We start from the raw sequence: 27,801 nt of genomic DNA on the forward strand, positions 1-27,801 counted from the left end.
CCTGAACGTAGAGGGAAAAAGCAGCAGACTCCCACGGAGCTCCCACACCCATTCACGGCTGCTAAGAGCCTCTGAATGCAGAGGAGCAGAGAGGGGAGGCTGGAAAGAGCAGAAGAAAGAGCAGAGGGACCAGAGGGCTTAGAAGTACTACAGACAAAACCGCCCCCAGAAGGAGGAAGGGAAACAATACACATGAAATGACTGAACACCGGTCAGGAGCTGGAAAGTCCTCGTCCTGCTGTGGAAAAGACACGTGCAAGTGGGTTGGACCAGAGGGGCCAGCCTGGAAGAAGCAGTACTTGTGGGAGAAAACGGACATACGAAAAAGACACGGTCCCCCTTGGAGATGAGGCAGTGAAGGGAGAGAAGGACATAAGAGAAAGAAAAGAAGAATCCTGCAGAATAATTGAACAAAGGAAACAACATCTCTTGGTTTTGGTTGGGATGCCTCGATGTTCTCCAGATGTCAGTTCTCCCTGTTAGTTTACAAGTGGAATGCAATTCCAGTAAAACTTCTAAGGAGCTTTTGAATGGAGCGTGGCAAGTTAGAAAAATAAACACACAAGAATAGCCAGGAAAACACAGAGAAGAAAGAACTCCATGGGTGTGGGAGAGTGGGAGGAGGAATGAGCCTACCGGACGGTAAAACATAATACAAATCCTATACAATTCAAACAGTGTGGTACTGACACGTGAACAGCCAGAACAGTGGAGCAGAAAACAAAGTAAAGAAAAAGCTGCACAACAGGTATCTCGAATCACTGGGACAACCATAATCTCTTTAATAAATGACGTTGGGACAACTGGGTAGTCATTTGGAAAAAGGTAAAATTAGATCCATTCCTCAAACCATACATAAAAATAAACTCCAAATCGATCAGGGATCTAAATGAGAAAATAAATACATATATTAGAAGAAAACAGAGGTAAATTCTCCTACAAGCTGAGTATAGTAAAAAGGCTTGCTAATTATGACTTAAAATTAAAAGCAATAAAGCACTGGGTGTTATAGGCAACTAATGAATCGTTGAACACTACATGAAAAACTTATGACGTACTATATGCTGGCTAACTGAACATAATTAAAAAAGAAAAGATTACTTGGTGAAGGGTATTAAGGAGGACATGTATTACATGGAGCACTGGGTGTTACACACAAATAATGAATCATGGAACTTTACATCAAAAGCTAATGATGTACTGTATGGTGACTAATATATCATAATGATAATAAAAAAATGAAAAAATAAATTTACATAAAAATAAAAGAAAAATTTTGGATGCCATAAATACAACATAAGCAAAGTCAAAAAATGACAAGCCGGGAGAAAATATTTATAACATACATAAAAGATAAAGGATTTATATAACTAATTTATTTGAAAATATGTAAAGTTGGAAAATCCTCTATAGGTTCAACGCAATCTCTATCAAAATCCTAATGGGAATTCCTACACACATAGAAAAAGCAATCTTAAAATTCACATGAAACCACAGAAGACCCTGAAGAGCCGAATCATTTTTGAGGAAGAAGAACAAAGCTGGAGGCATCACACTCCCTGATTTCAAAATATATGAAAAAGCTACAGTAATCAAAACAGTATAACGTTGGCATATAAACAGACATACAGACCAATGGAATAGAATAGAGAGCCCAGAAATATACCCACACATATGTGGTCAACTGACCTTTGACAAGGACCAAGAATATATAATAAAGAAAAGATAGTCTCTTTAATAAATGGTGTTTGAGAAAATTGGATATCCACATGCAAAAGAATGAAACTGAACCCTTATCTCACACCACATACAAAATCAACTCATAATGGATTAGATTTAAACATAAGATCTGAAACTCTAAGTTTCCTAGAAGAAAATAAAAGGAAAAATTTTTTGACCTTTTTTTTTTTTTTTGGCATGCCTTGGCAATGATTCTTTGGATATGGCACCAAAGCCCAAACAACGAAAGCAAAAATAAACAAGTGGGGCTACATGAAGCTAAAAAGCTTCTTCCCAACACAGGAAATAAACAGCAATTGAAAAGGTAACCTACAGAATGAGTGAAAGTGTTTGTAAACCATATATCTGATTAAGGTTTAATACACAAAATATATAAGGAACTCCTACAACTCAGTAGCAAAAAAAAAAAAAAAAAAAAAAAACCCAAATAACTAAATTTAAAAATGGGCAAAGAAACTAAGTAGACATGTCTCCAAAGAAGACATAAAAATGGCCAACAGGTATATGAAAATGTGCTCAACATCAGTAATTACCAGGGAAATGCAAATCAAAACCACAGGAGATATTATCTCACACCTATGGGAAATAGTATGGAGAGTCCTCAAAAAATTAAAGCTAGAGCTCCCCACGCTGGCTATACAGCCAGAGGAATTGATATCATACTCTCGAGGAGGTATCTGGGGAGCCTCCTGAGCGCTACACTACACTTGGGGGGCTTCTGTGCCCACCTCTCCTGACGCTGTCGTTTCGTATTCCCTTGGGCAGGTGCAATGGCTTCTGTGATGCTCTGGAACCTGGGTGGGATGTGGTTGCGCAGCTGGGGGCCACTGGGGGCCCCTCCCACCTGCCATAGGTGGTAGCCGAGAACCAGGAGTGTTGTGAGGGGTTTTTTCCTACCAATGAGTAATCTGCTTATTTATATAACTAATTAAGCCTTTTTTGGCAGAAATTCTCTGACAGGCTAGGAGCAGAGCCTATACCAGCAAAGAGCAAAGGAGCTTTTCATAAAGTGGCTCCTTGAAGGTTCTAGTGAAAATAGCATATCTGACACCAAGGCTACATACATTTTTAAATGCATTTGTTTTTAAAAAAAAATGGTCCAGAAGCAAATTGCACACGAAATTGTATATAAAAGTGTGTTTCCAAACCAGAACGTGGAGGGGCCTCTGGAGTTAGGCCGGGTTACAACCCTTTACTCCTAACCACCTTTGTCACCTTAACCCTCTGGAGAGTGCACTCCTTCATCTAGAAAATAAGGCCCTTCCTAAGCTTGCAGAGTTCTACAAGGTGAAACAAGAGATTAGTAAAAGCTCCAAGGGTCTGGACTAACCTGTCACATGCACCGAATAAATAAAATCTAAAAAAAAAAAAGTCGAACAAAAGGCACCATCATCATCGTGTTTTGAGTGTTGCTGGATTTTTTTTCTCTTTCTTGCTTATCTTCCACAGATGTGTTACTCAATTTTGACAAATACAGTTTTGAATATTTTTAGCTCACTGCTACAAAGGATAGTGACTATTTCTAATTAACGGAGAATTTATGCTCACTGGTTAAAGGCCTCTGGCCCTGGGTGATGAGGAGATAGGGAACTGAAGGAGAAGGAAACAGGATGTAGCTGGAGATTTATCAAATAGGTCCAACAAATGATTTCAATAAAGTTTTATATATTTTTCAAGAAAAAAACTATTTTTTACTATTCTGCTTTACTGTGTTTTCAGCTTATACAAAATAATATCTGTCAGGAATCATAATAATCACAAATACGGGCCCTCTTCTGTGTTAGGCAGCTTCTAAAATGACTCCCAAGGTCCCCACCTTTCTGGGTAGTCTTCTCCCCTTGTGGGTGGCCGAGCAATCCCTGGCTTCTAAAGAAGAGAATGCCCCCAAAACAATGGTGTGTCACTCCTGAGATGAGGCTCTGAAAGACTATGACTTCTTCCTGTCTCCACTATTTCTCCTTGTTTCTTCTTGCTTGCCCACTGTGCTGAAGCAAGCTGCCATTTTGTGAGCCCCGTCAGCAGAGGACCTGAGGCCCTCAGACCAGCAGCCCCGGAGGATCCTTCCCAGTTGAGCGACTCTGAGCCGCTGGACCCCACCTAACCATGCCCGGATTCTTGACCCACAGATGCAGTGAGCTAACAAATGCTGTCACTTTACGCTACCAGGTTAAGAGTAATTTTTCTGCAACAATAGATAACTAATACATCCGCATTGTACTAAGCACTATACGAAAGTTTGAGTGTAATCTCCAAGACGTGACGAGGTTAGGTTTGCTGCTTCCTGGAGAAACCCATTGGCTCATGTTCACACCAAAACACTTGCCATGCTTACCTTTTGGAGCAGTGCCTGTTCTGGGGGGTTCTTCTGAAACATGGGCGTGCTGAGCTTCTGCAGTATGGGTGGGCCTCAAGGCTGCAAAGCAGAAGTTTAAATCCCCAAATGGTTTTTATCTATGGTTCTACCTCCTTTCTTCCCCTCCTTGAGCTGTTTTCTGCATTTTTCATCCTTCTTACAATCATCCAAGCTCACCACAGAAAAATGCCACCTAGTATTTAGACTACCAAAAGCACTTGAACAAGTATAGTCATAGCCCGTAGCAATGCCAAGGCTGAAAAATTGGTGCCTGGAATCTTCCTAGCACCATTGCTCTGGATGAGGCCTTGGACAGCTGCCATCCGTTTTGCCTTCCCTAAACTGCTTACGCAGACGTTGTCACTCACGCTGTGAAATGGCCCTACAGATCCCCACAGAGGCCGCTCCGTGCCTCTGCTGCACTTCAAAGACAGCGCCCAGTTCCTGAGTGAACAGCCTGCCCCAGAAACAGATGGACGTGAATGAAAGTACGGCGGAGATCAGGAGTGTGCACAGAAATATTTCAGTCTGGGGTCAAACTGGCATTTGGGAGTTTGTCACCATCTGCCGACCCAGGGCTCCAAGCTTGCTAATCCAGCTTGCAGATCGATTGACATTTCAAAATTTCTTAGACCTCGGGAAGAGTTTCAATGGTTCTCCGTTGTTGCCACAAAGATTTTGCATAGTCTTTATCAAACAACAGCTGAGGTTTATAGCTCCGAGGCTCCAAGACGTTACCACCTAATTATTATGGGCCTGCAGTCTTTTCCTAAGGAGAGAGGGCACTGGCCATCGTGGATGCTGAGGCACAAAATCTTATTACCCATTTTCACAACGTGTCACATAGGCCACTGCACATTTTTATGAACATAAGACAATCAGACTGAAGACCTGAACCAGGCTGAACCCCAGCCTTTCTTGTCCCCTAGGGTCCAGGCATGGGTAATTCCTTACACTACCATCATCAGTAGCAATAACAGTAACAACCAAACCACCACCGGTGGTACCACCAAAAACAACAGCACAATGACTACCACCCCAACCAAGAAAATCAACAACAAAACCACCACCACTATCACCACTACTGCCAGCACTACGACTACCACCGAACCCAATAACAAAACCATTAGTAGCAACGACAATCACCACGGTCTTCATCAGTGACAACAAAACCAACATGGCGTCCATCAACTGCCACAACAAAATCACCACCAACAGCCACGACAACAACACACCCACTACCATCACCACCCCAACAGAATGATCACCATCAAATAAGCCCAAAACCACCACTGACAGTGAAACCATCACATCTATGAGATGTCTTCTTTGTCAGGTACCATACTAAGTGTGTACGTGTTGTACGTGGATTGTTGTACTTAATCCCTACTTCCTGGGCTCCTCTGAATTGTTTATTCTCTCTCTCAGTTGTAAGATGTTTGCACATTTCTTGCCTCTACTAAAGTCCAGTATCTCTACGTTTCACTAACCATGTTCCTTGCTTTTGACTCTTTGGCAAACTCTACGCATCCTTTAAAACTTGACTCAAGCATTTTCTGGAATTCAATTGTATGGCTGATTTCTTTGGCATCTTTTTGTCAGCCTCATGGTTAGAGCCAAATTTGTGGTCCAGTTCCCACCATGTGTAGGACTATAGGGCCTGCCAGGCGACCCTCCCTTTGGCTCTATTTTAATTCCAGACCCCTGATCCTTGATCTGGCTTTCTAAAAATGCCTCTTTGAAATTCCTAAATTTTTTATTGTGTTGAAATATTGTATCTTCTTAAACCATTTTCTATCTTCTTTGCAATGAGATACAACATAAATAAATAACTCAATGTGCAAAAAGAAATTTATTTCTAAATTGTTATTTCCAAGGGAAAAATCTATTTTAAATTCTGCCCCATGTATGGACTACAAATGTAGTCTTTGTGTTTTTCTTAAGCAAATCTGTCAATAAGATACAGCATTTTCTAGTGAGCCACTGAGGCAAATTATATCCTTGCACAGAACACAGGTAGTAACGGACAAGTCCCTGGTATCATAGAATCGGGCCGAGTACAAGAATGACCTCATTCCTTCAACATAAATGCCTTTTCCTTGAGGGAGTTCTACGAGCAAGTATTTTCTGTTAGTATGGCTTTAGGGCCAAGTCCAAAGCACGGACCACGTGCAGCCACCTGGCTAGATGCTGGGCAAAGAATTGGAAAACAGTTACTGAGACACTTCTCTCAAAGGACTTTCCACTGATTGCAATGTAATTCTTCCAGATGCAGTGATAAAATCAATACATTCAGAATTACGGAATCCTGCAAAGGTATGTATTAAGCCCAGGGAGTAGGGAAGGCATTCTGTTGGGCAGCATTTTGAACACAGTGTGGTGCCTCTGTGATTTTGGTCATGGGCCACCTGGGTCCCCGAGCTACCTAAATATGCATTGTACACAGTGGTGGGGGACCCCCGAGCAGATGGGTGAACTGGGGGATGGAAGCCGAGAACCTACTGGGTGTGATCTCTCATAGATTTTCAAGTGTAAAACTAGGACTTCTAAACACAGAGGCTCCATACGAAGGATTCATCGGGCAGGTTTTCTTTGATAAGAAAGCCCTCATCTGCTCAGCGCGTTCAAGACCCATTTCCAGGCTGCTGTACCTACGTCCTTACGGGTAACATTTTTCATGCAAACCATAAGCTACTGAGGGACACATCTGCTGTGTTTAAAACGGGATCTGCAAACTGTGCTGCTCCATCACTCCGGGAAGTACGACCCGGTTGCCTCGCATCAGTGGTAAAAGCAGTAATTCCACATTCTGGACACATCGACTCCTGAGCACCAAACGATACTCAAGAAACAGTGAGGATGCTCGCGGAGCACGCTGGCGGCTGCACCTGCCTCCCCGACTGCCGGTTTGTACCCTATTATCAAGCTCGTCTCACTGAGGCAGCCCTTTTTTTCATCCTGAATCGTTAGCCTTAAAGAGAGGAAGGATGGTCTTATATTCACCTTTGTTTTCTAAGACCTTAGCACATTTCCATCAGGAAGCAGACATCAATAAAGCGTCATTTACTAGGTAGAGCTGCTGAAGGAGAGAAACTGTCTCCGATAATCCTCTTCAGCACTAACTGACATTACCCCTCCACGTTCGCTGGGACCCTTTGAGAACCAGGAGGGGCCGAGTGTGTGAGCTCAGGTAAGAGTCATGTTATGGCAGAAAGCAGGGAAATGCTTTGGGGTTTTCCAAGTCGAGGTTCCAAGTAAAAAAGCCCGTCTACTCTGGCCACCCGGGAAAGATTAGGAACCCCAGGCTTGCGGGGGGACAGTCAGCGAAAGCCAGTGGAGTGACGATGCTGGAAGGGCTCTGAGCAGAGGATGGCACCCATGCTCTCCTCAGACCAAGCTCAGGGGTGCTGACAAGGATTCCTGATGGTTGGGGGTTTGAATCTGGCCCCAGGCAGAGGCCAAGGAAGCAGAATGCATTTTGGGCACAGATGTAAGGCAGTCGTTAGATCCACAGATGAGTCATGCAAATTGGGGGGACGGTGTGGGGTGGGGAGGAGGGGCTGAAACACAAGGACCAGAGATACAAGAGCAGATGCTGAGCAGCCCAGACAAATAAATGCTGGGGAGGGTCCCCCCCCATCTTCTCTCACAATCAGGGTTTAAATACGACACCAGAAGTGTTAGGGTCACCTCCAGCTGACAACATTTCTACCACCTCAATGGAACAGAGTTACAAAGTTAAATGATAAATTATAAAAATAAAGAAATACTATTTCTGGCACACGAAGACAGTGCTGATTGAATATACCCACATGGTGATAACAACTATGTCGCCTGAAATATACAAATGGAGGTCCATCAAATCTGATTGGAGCACGTATCATAACTGAGACATTTAAAAACTAAGAGGAAAAATGAACAAAGTTCTAATACAGCGTTCTGTTTGCATAGTACTTTCACTACCTGAAATTCAAGAACTTGTAGACAAAATAGTCCAACTTTCCCTATACCATCACTGCCCAAGAATGCCATTGTGTGTCTTGTGTTTTCAAACATTCAGGGGAGAAAAAAACATCAGGACTCTTTAAGAAGTCTGGTAGAAGTCAAGTTTGCACAAAACTCATTTACTCAGACTTACGGAAGCTTGCACTAACAGGGAGGCCCATTCTGTGCAAAGGAAAGGGTGAATGTGGAGTGGGGACTGCTGGGGGACAAGGGGGTGAAGAATAGAGAAGCCTCTTCCCAGCTGGGCCCAGGCCAAGAAGTGGAATCAAAGGACAGGGGGTGCATCTGAAAATAGAGCTGTGTCCTCTTCTTGTGCTCTTTCCAGCCCTGAGTGGAAGACCTGGGAGCTTGGAGTTTGAAAGACTCAACACACTTGCTTCTTGGAGGGGCTTCCTGGAACCCAGAGAAGGAAGAGTCCAGCAGAGAAACTGAGGCCCTGAGGGACGTTGTGGTCTACTCCTGTCTATACTGAGGAGGGCTCCCCTAACATGAGGGGGAGGCAGAGCAGTGCTGGCCAATGAGACCAGACCAGGGCTCCCTTCAGGCGCAAGGAGGAGAAAACCAAGCACCCACGTGTGGCACAGAGGGCTCTCCACTGCTTTTAGCCTCTGACCCTCATCTTTTCATCCCACCTTACAAAAACTCACACTCAGAGGTGAAGCCAGGATGGACCCAGTCCGACCGAGCCACAGACCAGGCTCACCAGGCATGTGTGTATTTGGCTAGCAGTGGGGGCCATCGGACACTGTAACAGAAGGTCTAATAAAGAAGGAACTCATCCCCTTGCCCAACGGGCAGCCTCTCTCAGGGAGAAGCCCATGGTCTCCGACATCACAGGGTGGGCACGCAAGAGTGAGTGAGGGTCGCCCCAAGGGTGGTGCTGGCAGGCAGAGCAGCCTGGCCTCTGCCTTCTGACCACACACCAGTTTGGAGAAGTGATGCCCAGGGCCAACTTTGATTTCTGCCTTTCTGACTGTATGTGACCCCCCCCTTTGCCCTTAATAAGGGGCCCCTATTTATTCCTGGGCATGGGCGTGGTAACATGCACCACAGTTCTCCTTGCTGAGAATGTTCGGGACGTTGTGAAGAAGATTCTAGAAACCAAAAGTCGGCAAAAAGCCCTTCCTTCACTGGAATGGAGACGAGTGGGGTAGAGTACGTGTAAGTAACGCCAGAGACGGTACTTAGCAAGCAGGCACACACATTGTTTCCAATGTTCTTTGAAAGTCTAGCTTACCTAGCAGTTCTTTCTAAAAGTTAGTGATGGTTGCCTGTTATTTGAACACAACACTGACCCTTCCATCCTCAACAACTCACTTGACAGAAAGAGCGAGATGATCTGCTAATATGTGGGCTGACTCAGTGACCCCTCTGCTGAAAAGTGGAAAGTGTATCATGTTTTGAGTTACAATTTATTGAGCAGAGTTAAGCTTCTTTTTCCCCCCTTTTTTGCACTTTTCATGGTGACACCCATGGACCTTGTCTTATAATTTTATGTAATGAAATTGTGCCAAATGTTCTAATGGTGGGCAGGTAGATAAAGGAGGCAGGAATTCAGGAGAGGAAATCCTAGGAGAGGAAATTTAGAGTATAAAAATATAAATACCCACTCCTTATTTTTATTTTTTTAAAAAAGGCAATTGTGTGATATACCAGTATCAAATCACAGCTTACAGTGGTAACAACTGCTATTCTTCTACGTATGTCTTTAGATATTGATTTTGCAAAAGGCAGAAGGATGATGTCAATGCATTTGGATTCCAAATGTCATGGCAGCATGAAGAGGCTCAGGAGGAAGCCAGACAAAAATTCTACCTTAGGTTCTTTTATCCAAGGTTTGGTTGCTCTACCATGGCCCTCTCTTTGACTCTCATAGTGAGTTTGGCAAGTAGGCCCAGGGAAGATATTTATATCTTGGCATTGCATAAAGGGAAATTAAGACAAAAGCCCCATCTCCCCAAGATGATCTTTTGGGAAGAAAGCACAAGGCCTGGGATCAAATGTGTTTTTACACACAGCTGCAAAGCAGCAAATTCCGGCAGGTGCCCTGTACCTAAGCAGATAAACGGATGAGGTACAGGCCACAGAGGGGGCTCGGAATAGGCGTCATGGAAATGGGGTGAGGATGGGAAGGAAATACGCTTCAGAGGCAAAGACAGGAGGCTGGGGTACCTTCGAGGATTCTGGTTTTAATAACTTGTGCATGGTGGTACCATTTACTGAGATGGAAAAGATTGTTAAAAGAATGGATGGGTGGCTGGATGAATGAACAAATAAATATATAAAGATAATAACACAGTAAAGGAGAATGAGTCTTCAGGGTAAGAAATAATGCATTAGGCATATTTCTTCTATATCAGGCAGGGATCTCCGGAGAAAGAAATCAATAGGAGATATATCTATGAATTAGTTCACATGACTGTAGAGGCTGACAAGCTTAACTCGTCTAGGGCAGGCCAGTGGCTAGAAACTCAGGCAGATACTGCAGTCTTGAGGCAAAATTTTTCTTCCTCGAGGGGCCTCAGCATTTTGGTTTGTTTTTTTCCTTCTTCTTAAAATCTTCAACTGATTAAACGAGGCCCACCCACATTATTGAAGTTAATCTCCTTTTCTAGCAATGAACTGATCAGAGATGTTAATCACATCAGACAGAAAAAATGCCCTTCCCAGCAAAACTTAACTAGGGTTTGATTAAATAAGTGGGTACAATAGCCGAGCCAGGTTGACCCCTAAAAATAACCATCACAGCCAATAAAGGAAACTCCAGCATCACATTGGTTCCTTCAAATTGTACTTTTTGGAATTCTTGTACTGTTCATATATCTTTAATTATAAATTTATATCAAATGTAAAACTAGACAATCTAAACCAAGCACAGGTACTGTGTTTGCCTGTCAACTGGACTTCATAGAAAAAGATGTATTATTTTTTAAGCTTCCCACCATTTGTGTTACTTTGCTGCTAATGGTGAACTCCAGCAACAAGGGACTTGATGGTCCCAGGCCAGTCACCCTGGCACCAAGAGACATAAAAAATAAGGTTGATCATCAATGCTTTCTGAGGAAAGATTATTGATCAAAAGAGGGAAACGATAAAGGAAATTTTCAACTTTTTATGTGTGTGGGCCCTTCTCCAGCTTCTAGGAAAGCTACACATCAACACTGACCAAGGTCAGAGTGACTTAACCATACTCCAAAGCATGGGCTCTGTTTCTGCCAAGCACACACTGTACATCTGCTTGGTTAGTAAATAACCTAAAAGAAACATTTCAAACTAAAGATAAGACTGAAAATCTCCCTAGGTTCCATTGCCATACCTCCGAAGCCTGCAACCTTGCACGTACTAGAGCATAAGATAAAGTTTGTCATTTTCTGGAATGTCCTTCATCATGATGATTTGCAGCTCTTGATGTAACAAAAAACATGCATAACCCATATTAAGCATTCCTTCTCTAGGGCTCGCTCTGCTTTGTGAGTATTGTGTCCTGGGCAGCTGTCCTCACTTGGGCTTGGATAAAGTCTCTTCCTTTTTTTAAGAAATTCTAAGAGGTTTGTTCATTTTGCATCGACATAGGTCCACATAATTGTGTGATAGAACACACTACATTTTACCAACGGTAAAATCAAGGGTCAGCAAACTAAGTCAGTGGGCCAAATCCCGCCCACCACCTATTTCTGTAAATGGAATTTTCTGGAACACAACCACACCCATTCATATGGGCATTGTCTACAGTGGCTTTTGTGTGACCACGGTGGAGGTGAGTAGTTGTCACAGCAACCAAAGGATGCCCATAGAGCAAAAATATTTACTATCTGGCCCTTTACAGAAAGTTTGTGGAGTTATCTACCAAGGCAACTGCGGGGCTCAGTGGAAAGGATTCAGGATTCAAAATTGTTAGCAGGTCTGGGGGCACCTGGGTGGCTCAGTCGGTTGAGCATCTGATTGTTGATCTCGGCTTATGTCTTGATCTCAGAGTCATGAGTTCCAGCCCCACATCAGGCTCAGCACTGGGCATGGAGCCAACTTAAAAAAAAAAAAGTTGTTAGCAGATCCGAACCCAGTGAAGATCTGGGAAAACTTTAAAAGAATAGTGAAACGTGTCATCAAGGAGAAGAAACCCAAAACATCTGCATTTGGCTTCAAAGCGGTACCCTCGGGCAACTGTTAGCTTGCTGCTCAAAAGCTGAAGTTTGGGGCCTCTGGCACATAAACCCGACCCCTAATAAATCTCACAGGAAGGACGCAGAGATTTGCATGTGCACGCAAATGGCCACAGCCACCCTGCTTACTCTTGCAAATAGCAATTGGCCTCAGCTTTTCACCCCATTTTTAAGCAGCTTATCATCACCTCCAAAAAGGGGAGAAAATAATCTTAAAAAATTGCATTGCTAAAAAAAAATTTTTAAAACATTGCATTGTGGGACACCTGGGTGGGTCAGTCAGTTAAGTGTCTGCCTTTGGCTCAGGTCATGATTCTGGAGTCCTGGGATCGAGTCCTGCATCGGGCTCCTTGCTTGGCGAGGATCCTGCTTCTCCCTCTGCCTGCCGCTCCCCTGCTTGTGCTCTCTCTCTTTGATAAATAAATAAATAAATAAATAAATAAATAAAGTATTTTTAAAAAATTGCATCCCTGTTTTTCTGGCAAGAGGATATTATGAAGCTTAAACCTTTAATGAAGTAGTTTTGCCACATAATTATTCCTAAATTTCATCTACCACTGGATATCTTGAAACATTTTGTCATATCAATGGAACCCCCCCCCCCACACACACACACATATACAGCTTTCTTTGGAATAAATTTCACTGAAATGAACTGACTTTAACAGCTCAATTCATTACCTTGTATCTGATCCAAAATAATCTTTGAGAACTTCTGTGTAAGTATCGACTGAAAGGAAAGTTGATACGATATTTTTTATCACCAAGGTGTAAGAAAATACATGTCAACACAGACACGGGATAAAATAAAATAAATTTTTCTGAAAGAAAAAACCCCCCACGATGCTTGGTCAAATACAATTAACTTGGGTGATTTATCTACCATGTGTGGTGCCCTTATCATCGACCACGTGCTATGCTGTGTGTCCCCCAGTGCTCCCTACCCGAATCCCGGGGAGGGGGGCCATACCGCTTTATCTTGGGTTTGTAGGTGGGAAGCCCAGGCAACCGGGACTGGAAGCCTGGCCCACCTACTCCACAGCCCCCACCCCGCCCACTACACAGAGCCCAGGAAGGCGCAGAGAAGCGCGCGCACAGTGCAGTCTTCACCGCGATCTCCCCACCCGGCGGCAGACCCACGATGCTCCCGCTGCTCCCATTCTCGTGGTTTAAAGAACACCAATCAGCCCGCAACTCTGCCTTTTTCGTCTTTTCTGTTTCTCCTCCTGCAAGATTCGAGGTTTTTTTCTCTTCGGCATCTGGTTTGAGCAGTCCATTTTTTTGCTTCCAGGGAAATGACTGCTTTTCCAGGACTTACCCCCTTCCCCTTGTCAGAGTTTCTAAGTCCAAGGGTGAGAACCTGATCCAAGCAGGGCCCGGCAGGAGCAGAAGCTAGTCTCTGTGTGCCCTGGGCTGCGGCAGGGAGCCTTGGGCCCCTGGTAGCGGCTTTGTTTCCTGCTAAATGAACCAGAGAAGTGGAGGAGGCAGATGGGAGACAGGAGCTCAGAGGAAGGAACACCCCCCACCATTCCAGTCCCTGGCTCCAAGCTTTCCTGAAGCCAAAGTACATTTCTTACTTTGGGTTCCCATATGGAATCCACAGTTATTGTAATAATATCACATTTGTTTTGTCCTGTTGAGAATGGCTTCTGTCACTAGCCCATCTTGCAAAGATTATTATATTCTTCAAATTTACCATTCGTTTCTGTTTCTTCAGGGCACTAGCGGGCGACCAATTCAGGCTAAGGTAGCGATGGGGAGTGATACTTGATGCACTGTCCCTTGTGGGACCAATGTTGCCTTGAAATCTTATGTCCTGATTGAAAAGAATGACTAACAAACCAAATGCTAGCGGCAGCAGGTCCTCAGAGAAGGAGTTTCAGTGCAGATGGCTCTTTAGACCCTCAAATATGCCACTAGGAACCTCACTCCCTCTGTGCACATATGCCAAGCCTTGCATTTAATTTTTTTTTTTCTCGCTCTGTAGAGATAAGCTCCAGCAGTAATTCCCATGTCAAGCTGCTGGGAAAAGCCAATCTAACATTGTCATATTTGTCTAGCTATTTTAACTCAGTTCAGGGAAAAAACCCCAAATTTTCTTCAATGCCTGTCTATTTCTAGAAAAAGCGCTAGAAATTAGAAACAACAGAAGACTGCCTTTAGCTGCTTTGGTAATGAAGCTTGGTCACTTCCATATTCTTCTTTTCCCAAGAAACCAACTGATAATCCCCTTATTTGTAGAGTGCATAATCCCTTGTCCCCACGCATTCAAATCCAGCTGTCTTTCCTCTGTTGCTTTTTCCGAGTGAAGTGGTAGCTCTTGCAGAGAACAGTGAGTGGCCTCCTGGCTCATCTGACCCCAGGCGCCTTCCCCAGCTTGTGCGGTTAATGTTTCCTGTTCTCTAACCTGCCCTACGACAGACTATCTCCTGGACAGTGGGGAATCCAAGCCAGATTCCGTTTCCCCACTTAAAGATGGAAGTAGTAAAACTAAGGACTAATAAATAATGATATATATTTTTAAGATTTTATTTATTTATTTGAGAGAGAGAGAGAGTGAGAGCGAGCAGGGAGAAGAACAGAGGGAGAGGGAGAGAGAGAATCCCAAGCAGACTCCATGCCCACTGCAGAGCCCTAAGTGGGGCTCAATCTCACGACCCTGAGATCACGACCTGAGCCGAAATCCAGAGTTAGACATTCAACTGACTGAGCCATCCAGGTGCCGCAATAAATAATATTTTAAAGTAGTTACAATTATAAGGAGCCACGTCAGCACATATCAGCATCCAAAACACCCTTGGAATTCACTCTGTCTCCCTGGGTGCTACACGACCTTGTTACATCTTAGTGGCTTCATCCCTCAAAGGCCAGGAAGGTGCCTAGCGATTCCTTAGAGTTATGGTGAAATTTACTCATGCAAAAATGTAATGTAGGAGATGCGAGCATAAAGGTTTTTCAGTGCTTGGATCCCTCCCATGCCCTCTGCGTGGTCCTCCTTTCAATCCTGGTGGCAGAAGCGTTCCTGACTCTGAATCCGTGAGCATTCCTAGAATTCGGGGACTTTAAGATATCTCTAAATCAGGATGAGTCTTATAACCAAAACCATGTCATAGTTTAACTAGCAGCATTTTTTCCCTTAGAAGTACATAAAATAATGGTGCCTTTTATAACCGGTGGCATTTTAGATTCTATGAAATACAGCAACTCAATGAGTCCTTCCAGAATTCAAGGTCTTTTTAAAAGCAGGTTAACTTTGGTATTGGATTTAATTCATCTCTCAGTAGCTTTTCTCAAAATGTGCAGAAATTGCACCTTGGGGACCCACCCATGACGCTGAGCGGGATTGGAGAGGTCATCCAGCTCGTGTTCCTCAGAGAGGTCCCAAGGTTTACTAAGTTTGGGAAGTGTATCAAAGTTTTCTCAGCCACTTTGATACACTGAAATAAATGAGGCGTTTGTCAACCGGGTGCTCTCCCGTTCAGGATTTCCCTACCACGAAGCCTTTTTCCTGGGACCAATCTGAAGGTGAATAGAAATGCCAAGAAAATGAAGCCCCGAGAGATTATGCAATTTGCCCCAAAGACCCAGAAAAGAAGCAATAAAACCAGCAATGCAGCTGGGGTCTTCCCATTGCAGCACCAGTGCCTCATGGACCCACTATTTCATGCATTATTTTTCAATGACACTAGGAAGGCACCATGGTATAGCCGTCTCTTTCCTAACACACTTCTCCAAGAATCTCAAAACTAAGAAGTTAATGGAACTTAAAGACAAATTTACACAGGAAATCAACAACCACTTAAGTTACGGAATTTTTAGTGCATGTGATATCTGAGCAATGTGTCACCCAATTGACTTCCAAGACCCAAGGGCAGCTTTTGCAGCAGCCACGCTTTTTGGAGTGGGTGGAGGTTAAGGGGCAGAAGCTAAGAGACAGTTAGAGACACCTCCCATTACTAGGGGTCCCTAGTGCCTTGAAATCTGGCAAAACTTTTGAGAAGTAATACCCACCAGTGGGTTACTGCTACTGGCTTTGCGACTCCTTCACTCCTGATTATGAAAATATCCTTATTACACTGCACTGCACCATAATCATTTGCATTTTTATTGTTTTCACTCAAAAGCTCCTAAGTTATTTAGATAAGCACCATTAAACAAAAATCTGAGTAATTAGTTCTTTTGATGCATCCTGGTGGCTGCAGAGGAACTCAAACACGTTTATTAACAATACAATCAGTCCCAGGTGGGACTTATAAACAGAGCTTAGCCCCAAAGCAATCTCTCATTAAATCCTGAACAGGAATTAGGTATTTCGCTCTTCCCATGCCATTCTTCATCAACCAGCCCCTGCCACTTGGGTAGGATCATATTATCTTTTCCTCCACTAAAATACCACCAATCACTGCTAATGTAGAGTCCCAGAGGGTGGCCAGAAGTCAACCACACGCTCCTTCCGCATCCATGGACTCATAGAACTTTAAAATCGGAAGAAAATCTTGGGGATCATCTACCTTAATATCCTCGTTTTATTCATGGAGACAGAAATCCAAGTAAATTAAGAGACTCCCCAAAGGCCCACAGATGGTCAGTGTGACCCACACTTTCCAGCTCTTGCTCCAGTGAATTTTTCAGCCCACAGCCCTCCAAAGTGTCCTGTTGAAACCAGTGCCTAGAAGTTGCCAATGGATTCGGGCCATTCTAAGTTGCTGATCTACTGCAAGATACCCACTCTTTCCCTAGAATGAAAAATGTTATTAATGGCTAATGTTGACATACATGCGTTAAAATGAGGGTATTTGTGGGGTCTTAGAAAATTACCAAAAGGAAGATCTACATGAAAAAACAGTGATTTTATTTTGTGTACATTGGAAAACAGAACTATGAGTTGATTGGCATCTAGGGCAGACAGGAGACCTGTGCTGCCATCTCTCCTTACCCAGTCCAGGATCCCCAGTGAATGCCACACCTGTCGGGGTCTCCATTCCACATCTGTGAAACAGGCCAACCAGTTTCTGACTTGAATGCAGCGGGGCAGGGAGGAAGCAAGTCAATCAACCCCTGAAAGCTCCTCTGGCTGCAGGCACTCCTCTCATCTTCTGAGCCCTCCCTCCTGTAGGTGGGATTTCTCTACACAGCAAATGTCATTATTAATGAGGCTTTCTCCCCTGTGTCACATACCATATGGAGGCACAAACAAGATTTCAAAGAAAAGACTTCCTGTTAATTTCTCAGTGTTTTGCTAACACATGAACTCTGATGAATAGGCAAGGAAAGGGGGGACTCACCTGCCTCACTCGCTGGCTGAGAATCACCCTCCCGAAATTTTAGCCAGGTGCCATAGAGATACACTCCTACCCGCAGGCCTACTCCTGAAGCATGTGAAACACAGGCTGTGAGTCCTTCGCAAAACAATTGTACTCCCCCGGAAATCCTCGTACACTTAACTTCAGTCTCCCTAATGGAACAATTGCCTGCACTGCCAGCCCCATGCCAATACAGAGGAAAACACCAAGTTTGGGGAGGGGGGCAGATATTTCAGAGGGGACAAATATCTTTGAGTTTGACCCTAAGTTCCTAGTTTTTCTCACTTCTACAGCTAAGAAAAACTACACAAGGTTTAGTGTTGATTAACAACAACAACCACAAAAATACTTGGGTTCTTCTATTTTCTATAGATGGACTTTATTTTAACTCAGATTCCTGCTGTGCCACATTAATAACCTTGCGGGCTGAGAAGACTTGAAAAGGAAAGTGCCATCAGTCCGGGGAGGCTTGACTGACTCTCACCAGATGTCATTCGCAGAAGAGCCTGAAATGCTTTATTATGTAAACTCTAAATGGCAGAGGAGGAGAAAACCCAAAAGACAAATGAAGGATACGTGTCTAGATTAGACCCAAAAAGAAGAAGTCGGTGAGGTAGAGTCAGAGAGACAGAGGAAGAGGGGCACATTCAACTGTGGGCATGGCCTGGGCGACGTGATAGCAAAAAACAGGATCCCGGCAGGGACCAGTCAGAAGGGAGAACGGCATTCACGGGTCCGTGAAGACAACAGGATCCTGGATCAGGTAATGAGCATTACCTGAGCTCATTCCTCTTCCATTTTCTCCAACCAGACAATCCACAGAAGAGACTACCTTTGCAAAAAATTTCCAGATTAACTTTACCAACTATGTTATTCGTCTTTACCGTAATTAGTGCCAGAAGCAACTCGCTTTCTTTCCCTCTCCTCTCTCTCCCTGGATTTCCCCTCTGGATGCTAATGAAGTCAGAGATTTTAAGTTTCACAGTCTCCGTTGAGACTTTCCTACTGGCAATAAGGAAAAAACAAATTAACGTGGAGGATTTCTTGACGGGAACAGTTTACAGTCAAACACCCCACTGTTGACAAAATCATCATAACTGTCACTTCACGCCTCTCTGCCAACTGCATAATTAGTGTCATTACCAGTAAGTCATGGAAATATAAATGAGTGTGGATTATACACCACAAAATTGCATGAATATGAATATTTTACGCGACCTAAGCAGTGTCACAAATTGTACATGACATGGAATTGACACTTCCTTCCAGAAGGTCCAAAGGTCTCTCCTCCAGACTAAGGAAACCCCATCAGTTTAGGGTTCTAGAAAGATATCCTGGATGGATGTTACTAGAAGGCAGGTGAGGAGGAGAGGGAGGGAGAATATTCCCTTTGGAACTGATTTTAAAATACATAAAATTGCTAGTGCCTTTTTATGTTGAGGACATGCAATTTCATTTTTATATTTTCTTAAATGGAATATAATTTCAAATGAAAGTATTTTTAAAATAACAGAGTTTAAAGCCAAATGCATCTAATTTGTTATCACCTACTATTCTGGATCATTCATGTTTGAATACTTTGCTGAAAATGTTAGACCAGACCGCTCAGCTGCCCAGTTGCCTGAAGTCCTCCACCAATGATGGTCTTCCTTCTTCCTGTCTGCCCAAGACCAGCTCAAGCCACACTGCTTTCCCCTATCTTTGAACTTCGTCAGCCTGGATCCTGGAAAACACACATTTTGACACTTTTTAGATTTTATAAGATAGGACTATTAGACTGGTTCTGTCTGTATTAATTGCACCTTTGCAATTTCCATACTTCTGCGGACTCTCTCCTTCTCAGTGTCCGAAACAGGGCTCAGGGGTCAGAGGCACTCCTTCAATATGTGTAAGGAAAGTTATTAAATTAAATGCCAGATTCTTTAGTTCCTATAGAAAACAAAATGGGACTAGAAAAATGTTGGATAAAGCAAAGGTATTCTTTTCGGCAGGGTGGGATCACAACCCTGGAAACCAGATACATTCACACACACAAAACATAGTGTGTCCACTGAAACTTGCCAATGGGGGCTGGGAAATACCTTTGAATTCAAGGAGATTATTTATTACAAGCTAGGGCACATTAAGGAGCAGCTGAATCTCGCACGGTATTACTAGATTATCAGCTCCATCAGGGAAGACAGTTTTGTCTGATTGTTCATAGCTACGACAGGCAGAATAATAATGCCCAAAGATGTCCATGTTCTAATCCCTGGATCCTGTGACTGGGTCAGGTTACATGCTAGACAAAAATGAAACCCAAACGCAGTTTTTAGCCCCATCTCAACATTCAGTGCTTATCATGTTTAAATTCTCCATTTTTTGACCCTGTTATTATGTCTTTTAAATACTTGTAAAATGTCACGGTGAATTTTCAGAGAAGCTTTGATATCTGTGTCTGCACTAGATAAAGGATAAATCTACTCGTTCAAAGTTCAAAATATAGATTTCTGTCCAAGAGATGAGACCAGAATGATAGAAGTTGCAAACTTCATCTACAAGGAATTTTATCTTACAAGGTTTGAAGCAACACCAAGCAAGTGACATGATCACATTTGTGTTAGTGGAAACTCCTTCCCGATACAATACAGAGAATGACTTGGTTGAAAAAGGCTGTGGGCGGACCAGGTAGGAACTCTGGTGAGAGAGGCAGGGGCCTGGCCTTGGCTCATGACAGTGGGCACGGAGAAAAGTGGGTGAACTCTAGGAAAGATTAGAAGGTGGTACTGACAGGAGCTGGCAACTGGAGGAGGGAGAGAAACAGTCAATGGGAATCACAATGGCTTTGGACAACCAGGTGGATGAGAGCCATTCAGTGAAGTGTGAGTATGAGATATTGTGGTTGAGTATGAGATATGTTACAGATGGGCATACAAAATGAGTCTTGATTTGGACATGTTGTATTTGTAATGGGGAGATGATTGTTGTAGGTAATAATAAGTAATTAAATATATCAGTCTGCATCTCAAGGGAGAGATTTTGTTGGTAACAAAGATCTGGAAGTCATCAATATATGAATACAGATGGAGGTCCTTGAGTATGACAGCACCCAAGGTAAGTGTATAGATTGAGAATTTAGGGAAGAACTCCAAGGAACACTATTTTTAAGGGGCAGGACAGCAGAGGAATATACACAGGAAACTAAGTCCATAGTCAGAGAGAAAGAAAACCAGGAGAATTCAATGTTTGATAGTGAACAGAGATTTCCAGATGGTGGGTGTAATCCAAGGTGCCAAAGGCTGCTGAGAGGTGGAGTAAGGTAGAAATGTGAGCATTGGATTTTGCAAAACAGATACCATTGGGGACCTGAATGAGAATATTTTAGTGGAATAGTGGGGACAGAGATCAGCTGAAAGTGTGTTAAGGAAGGGTGAGTGTAAGGTGAGGAAGTAGGGAAAACCAGTGAGACACCTCTCTCAAGAAGCTGGACAAAAAAAGAGAAGCACGAAATGATATGGTAGGGAATTATAAGAAAATTTGTTTTGAAGAGAGAAAAGGGTGGCCATTCATATCATCAAGGAGACAACAAGTGTCATAAGGTCCTTATGGAGCTGACATGAATCTGGAACAGAGATAGAGAGACATGCTATGGATGGTGGTACAGGACATGTCTTCCACTGTAATGGGGGGGGGGGAGGGAGGAAAGGATGGAGGAAGGCGGTTGCAGGTGAGTTTCCAGGTTTGATGGAGGAAAATGGAGGCAGTTGCTATCTGCCGGCTTTTTATTCTTCTGTTAAGTAGACGTGAAATTATCTAAATGCTTAATTTTGAAAAGAGAAGTGTTCCAGCATATAAACCACATTTTTAAAACAAATAAATCTGAGGTTCTCAGGTGATACCATTTCAGTGTACGTTTGAATTTTCAAAACCATAATCTAGTGGTTTGATGTAATTTCAAAGGGGATTCCAAACATACGGGAGGCTCAGCATTATGGAAGAGCTCATTCGTGATACTCAGAAAAAATTCTCAAACTCCTCTACTCCTCCATAGATCTCTCACGCCCATAGCTTCTCCGGAGCTTCTCAAATACCCGACACTAAAAATGCCTCCCCTCATCCAGCCTGGGGCCACTTTGCTTACCCTCCTCCCATTTCCTGCCCTTCAGCTCTCTATCATGAAGAAAAACCGAAGCTCTTGGATGAAATCTTTCTCTCTCTCTCTCTTCCCTATTTCTCAAGCTTTCTTCTATCTATTCTTCAGATTCCAAGATCTATATCATGGAAGGTTCAGAAACAGGTCTGACAGGTACAGAATTTTTCCTGGAAGACAAGGATAGGAATGTAGAAAGAATGAACAGGGAGAAAGAACTCACACATTATGAAGTTGTGAGACAGCCATCTCATCGAAACAACAAGAGCTGCTTTTGTAAAATGGGATGTCAACGTTGGCGAATAGCCCAGCACAGTCACTCGCACTAGAGCGTAGACCCCAGTGCTGAAGTCTGCTTCCAAAGAAGGACAGGGGTTAAGTGGATAAAAGGGTGATCAATAACTCTGAAAGACTGACCACGGCACAGTGCTATGGCTGACAGTGAACAAAATTTGATTTATTGATCACGCATGCATATGCATATTTTAGGCTTTAAGTCTCCAGGTACTGAAAGGTTCCAAAAGGCATGAACAAGAATATTGACCACATGACTCACTGGGGACTTGAGGTGACGCTGAGCCAGTAACAAAATCCCCGTCTGGGCTAATGAAGCTTTAGTAAATCCACAGAGAAACAAGGAGACGCAGTTCCCTCCTCCACCCAGGCATTGAAGGAATTCTCGTCTTTGCATATTAACAAGAAGAACATCAAAACTCCTCCCCAGCAAAGTGCCAATTTGGAGAGGTTGGCTTATCAGTCAAGTGCAAACAACAACAAAATCTCACTGGCTTAATACAAGAGCATTTCTTGCTCATGCGAAGTTACTGGTGGATCCAACAATCCTTCAGGACCCCTGTCCTCCACGTGGGGGCTCACCATTCCAGCTGCTGCGACCCTGACCTCCGTGATGGCTGCTATAGGGGAAGAGAGCACCAAGCGTTTCCGTGCTGGACATCTCCCTTTGCCCTTCCAGAGCCCTTTACCAGCACTCTCTAGCCTGTTCTGAGTCACAGGGATCTGATCTGTGTGATCGTGTCCTCATTGAACTTGACCGATGGGGAACGCCCCAGGATATCCAAGGGCAGAACCTGAGTGACTTCAGGTGTTACTCCTCCACTCACTGTCCATGGGGTCACGGCAGCCTGTTGCATCCCTCTTCTGGGCACCCGAGACTGATCTCTCGTTCCCTCGCTCTCTGTGTTATGGTAACTGCCCCCTTCTCTTGCCCCTTAAAGCCTAGATGCTGTAACGCCTCCCCAGTGCCACCAGACCCGGAGTGTACCACCATCCCTTGTTGCTTTCTTAAAACCCAGCCCGCACCTTTGCAAACACCATTGCAAACTTAAAATCCAGCCCACCCTTTAGTAAACTCTTTTCCATTACCCAGATTTGACACGCTTTGTTCTGAAAATGACCCTCGTCACTTTCACTTGAAATCATGGGCCAGACATGTCCTGCTTAACCCCTATGGGACTGGGAAGTTTCATCCTCTCAATTACCCAAGAGAAAAAAGAACCAAATATTGGTGAAGACCAGAAGTCTCTATCACAGAGGCCCAGGAATAGATGTAACATGGTTTACGAGATAATTAGAGAGAAAATGGTCACTTTGCCACTTTCATCGTTAGAAACGGCACATAACTCATCATAACTCCTTCTCGGTGTGACTGCAGACAGTTGGAGCACTTCCAAAAGCAGTGATCAAATACAAAATTACCAAATTAACCCCCCAACTGGCAATCAGATTGAGATAGCTGTTTCCTCTCAGGTTAGAGAAGATTGCCCATTAGCTCTTTAGAAGAATAAGCAGGGCAAGTCACAGCCCTTATGCAATATCGACTGGATGTGTCCCATACAAAATGCCATAGAGTAGCTTTCAATGAGCTATTATACAACCGTCACAGAGGAGCAGAAATACAATGCTATCTTTAAAATATTTTGTCCGCTGATGGATTAAAAAAACCCAACAGAGGTAAGCATAACCAACACCAAACGGTTCAGAAATGCTGAGGGCATGCAGAGTGACAAGAGTTGCGCTGGACTCTGGTTCCCAGTCTATGCTCCCCAGTAACTGGCTGGGTGCCCTGCGCCACATCGAGCTAGTTTCTTACATATAAGTCGAGGCCACTGGATCAACCTGACGTCTATGGATAGATCTCATGAGTTCTGGTAAAACTTTGCAAATTGTGGAATATGTTTGCATATATAAATATTTTTTCACACAAAAGATTCACAGGTTTCGTAAGATCCCAAAACATCCCTTACCTCTCCACTCAAACAAAAGCTTACGAAGTGGGCTAGATGGTTTCCAGTGGTTCTTCCAGACCCAACATTTGGTGATCCTATGGTCATTTCTGGTCACTATATTGGTCTGATGAGAACACATAATATATTCTCATAAAACAATGAAATTATCTTAGTACAGAAACTCAGCATACAGTTGGTGCTCAATAGAGGTGCATAAATCTGAATCTGCATCTCGTTTGTCCTAATTTTGAATATATCATTTTGGAAGGTTATAGAAACATCTGATATAAATGATCTTTCCTGGGCTTTTTTCAATTATTTACTCAATAATGAGTCCCTCACTTGCTCTACATTCCACATTTCCATTTGACTGCCACCCTCTCCACCTGTGACTCTACACAGATTAAGACGTTCACAGTAGGGGCACCTGGGTGGCACAGCGGTTAAGCATCTGCCTTCGGCTCAGGGCGTGATCCCGGCGTTCCGGGATCGAGCCCCACATCAGGCTCCTCCGCTATGAGCCTGCTTCTTCCTCTCCCACTCCCCCTGCTTGTGTTCCCTCTCTCGCTGGCTGTCTCTATCTCTGTCGAATAAATAAATAAAACCTTTAAAAAAAAAAAAAAGAAGTTCACAGTAATCCATACGTGAAGGTAGAGGACACTTTTTGGTTAAGAAGCTTAACTTTGAGCCAAGATCCTAAAACGCCTGTTCTAATAGCTAGTCATTCTTCTGCACAAACTCTTCTCCAAAGAACAAACTAAAATAGTTATGAACAACTCTTAATGGACCAAATTGTCTAGCTTCAATGTTCTGAGGTCCCTAAACTGCCAGTTCTCAGCGTCACTGTCCAGTTGCTTTAATTAACCATAGGTTCAGTTTTGCTTGCATTCTAATTGGGTCCTTGACTAATTGTGCATTAAATACTTGGCAGAACTCTGCAGACAATCTTACAAAGCCTTCATTCCTCCCTTCAATCTGGGAAAGCTTAAGATGTCAGAATGTCATGGTTGGTAGTTTCCCATGGAAACAAACCGAAGAGGATAAGGTTTAAAGTGACTCAAATACAGGATTAGGACCCACACGCATGTACTTGAGACTGGAAATGCTTTTCCTTTACACTCTCTTCTCTCTGGCCTGATTTTCCTACTCGCCAGGTGAATGTTGGCCTTTGTGTCACAGCTTTGAGCCTTTCACTTAACACACTTTTTTTTCTTGAATACAGGACTCCCATTTGGGGATTCTTAGCTAAACTATCATCTATAAAATCTTGTCCAGTATTATATTCCTGTAACTTCCACCTTACGTTTTAAAGTTGTTTTGATGAGCCATCGGATTGGTCAGGTGGGTTAATTCCAATTTACCCCAATTCTGCATGCCTCAAAAACCAGAATTATTGACTGAGGACTCGAAGCATGGACTAACATGCAAATTCAGTGAGCTGGTTGGCATTAGGTGAGCCTCTGATTCCCTGAACAACCAGCCCATTACCTGTAGGGCCTTGTTTACTTATAAAGGGTTAAAGGATGATTTTTCAAAAGGATCACTTTCAAATTCACAAAGTCATAACTGTTGCACAAATATTAAATGGATAGCGCACGCCTGGGTGGCTCGGTCAGTTAAGCGTCTGCCTTCGGCTCAGGTCATGATCCCGGCATCGGGCTCCCTGCTCAGCGGGAGTCTGCTTCTCGCTCTGCCTCTCACTCCACTCTCGTGTTCTCTCTTAAATAAATAAATAAATAAATAAATAAAACCTTTAAAGCAATATTATATGGACATATTTAACTGACTCAAAAAAGAATGTGAAAAACAGATCTATCTAAAACATCAAAAATACTGAGATGAATTTCTGATAGATGGAAAACTAGGCACAAAATGTAATCTTTGTAATGATGCTTGGATCATTGCTTTTTGCAGGGTAGAAATCAATTGTCTCACCACCAGACAAAATTAATTTGCATTTCTACTAGTTTCATACCATGGACAGAGCTACAGCATAGCCTAGTCAAAGACAATCAAAGGCACAGCCCCCTATAGAATGAGATACCCTTAGAGGAGCTGCTAGACAATTTCCAGAATTGTGTGAAAATGGCAATCGGTAATCTGCTGCCCATTTCAAAGGCTTTCAAAAATTCTCCCAATAAGCTTGCCCTGGAGATCATAAACACCGTCTCCTAGAATTATGCTCGATGACAAAAATGCTAGTCTCATTGGGTTTGGCCTGCTTATTTCCATGGCTGTTGCGGGAATGCTAGTTAACCATGTATTTGCTTTGTAAATTGAGAACCGTGCTGTTCTGAGTTATTACCAAGGCCGCAGAATTAAATCCTCTGTGGAAGTTTTCATAAGGAGATGGAATTTTATCTTTTAAAGCCAGTGCCATTTGCTATCTTGAAGCTAGGAAACCAGGTCCAAGAAACTGTCCACCAGATGTCACTTAGGGCCCCTGCGAACTTGGGTGACTTCCGCCCTTCGAGGTCCCTCAAACTTGCCAGGGTCCTTGGCCTGCCAGGAAGTGACCTTCCTCACCATCTAGGAGGCCTGGACCCTAAGCCACATTAACCCTAAAAGATACCCTTTCTTCTTGAAAATTGGTGGTTGTTCCTGATTAAACCAGAATTTTTTTCAAACATGACACTCCTTCAATGGCCTTGGTTGCCCAGTTCAATTATATTCTGGTCAAACGGTGGATAGATTTATATTAAACCTAGCTAAATAACTATTTTGCCATGAGAAGTAAAGGGAGTTGATAAGAGTTGGTGAATTTGGAGGAATTGGTGGGAATCAGATATCATTTTAAATGTTTCCCTTCCCCTTAAAAAAGAAGAGTGTACTTAACTAAATGTCCTTAGGAATGATTCAGAAAGAAAGAGAAAGTGCTTTTTTTTTTTTTAAAGATTTTATTTATTTATTCGACAGAGATAGAGACAGCCAGCGAGAGAGGGAACACAAGCAGGGGGAGTGGGAGAGGAAGAAGCAGGCTCCCAGCGGAGGAGCCTGATGTGGGGCTCGATTCCAGGACTCCGGGATCACGCCCTGAGCCGAAGGCAGATGCTTTACCGCTGCGCACCCAGGCGCCCCGAGAAAGTGCTTCTTAATATATATATAAAAAAATAGAGCATTAACAAAACATCAATAAAATTTCAAGCAACTCATCATGACAAACTTTTTGTCATTGGTTTCTTTGTCCTTTTGTTCTGTTGAATCATGGGTCTCCAGCCTGTTTTCAGGAAACCATCTGCTTCCAGACCAGGAAGAACCCAGGAGACCCTGCCTCAATCCAGTGGTACAGTCCGACAGTATCTAAACGATGTTGTTCAGAAACCGGTACCCAAGTGTCTCTACTTAGAAGCATCAATAGTTCAAAGTACCTGCTATAGTCCTCACGAGGATCTGAAACTAAATCTAGAATACGGAAGGCAAGCACTGGAATAAAACAAAAATTATCTGCAGTTGACAAATACTTAATGATTGTGGTTAATTTATTACTGTCATCCATAATACCAGAAAGTATCAGGATAACTCCCTATCTGAGTACGACGCATAATTAGTTCAGAAGGGTTTGATCAATGTGTCCCCTGAGAGTAAAAGCAACCCCCAGAGTCTTCTCATAAGGCACAGACTTTCTGAAATATTTATATTAATACCACTGCACATCAACAAACACAAGCAAAGGCTACACGTCTCTTCTAATTTGATGACTTTTTCCCCGTAGCTCTTGCAATAGCGTTGAACTAATTTAAGAGAGACCTAACACATTAAACAAACTTAATTATTTCTAGTATTTCTCTTTTTATATGGTAAAATCTAAATCTTTGTGATTGCTCTGGGTGTTTGGGAAATCTCAAAGATAGTTTTAGGTATAAAA

At 43.2% G+C, this 27,801-nt stretch overlaps 1 protein-coding gene across 1 annotated transcript in view; it reads right to left on the bottom strand.

Annotated features, from left to right (window-relative positions):
* Positions 1-14,484: 14,484 nt before the first annotated feature.
* Positions 14,485-27,801, bottom strand: part of ATPSCKMT (ATP synthase c subunit lysine N-methyltransferase) — a 401,787-nt gene continuing 388,470 nt past the window's right edge. The window contains exon 10 of the transcript XR_007191160.2: positions 14,485-19,284. The gene's annotated coding sequence lies outside the window, so the exon portion shown is untranslated. The remainder of the gene's footprint in view (positions 19,285-27,801) is intronic.

Source organism: Ursus arctos, unplaced genomic scaffold (genome assembly GCF_023065955.2).
Source record: "Ursus arctos isolate Adak ecotype North America unplaced genomic scaffold, UrsArc2.0 scaffold_15, whole genome shotgun sequence".
NCBI lineage: Eukaryota > Metazoa > Chordata > Mammalia > Carnivora > Ursidae > Ursus > Ursus arctos.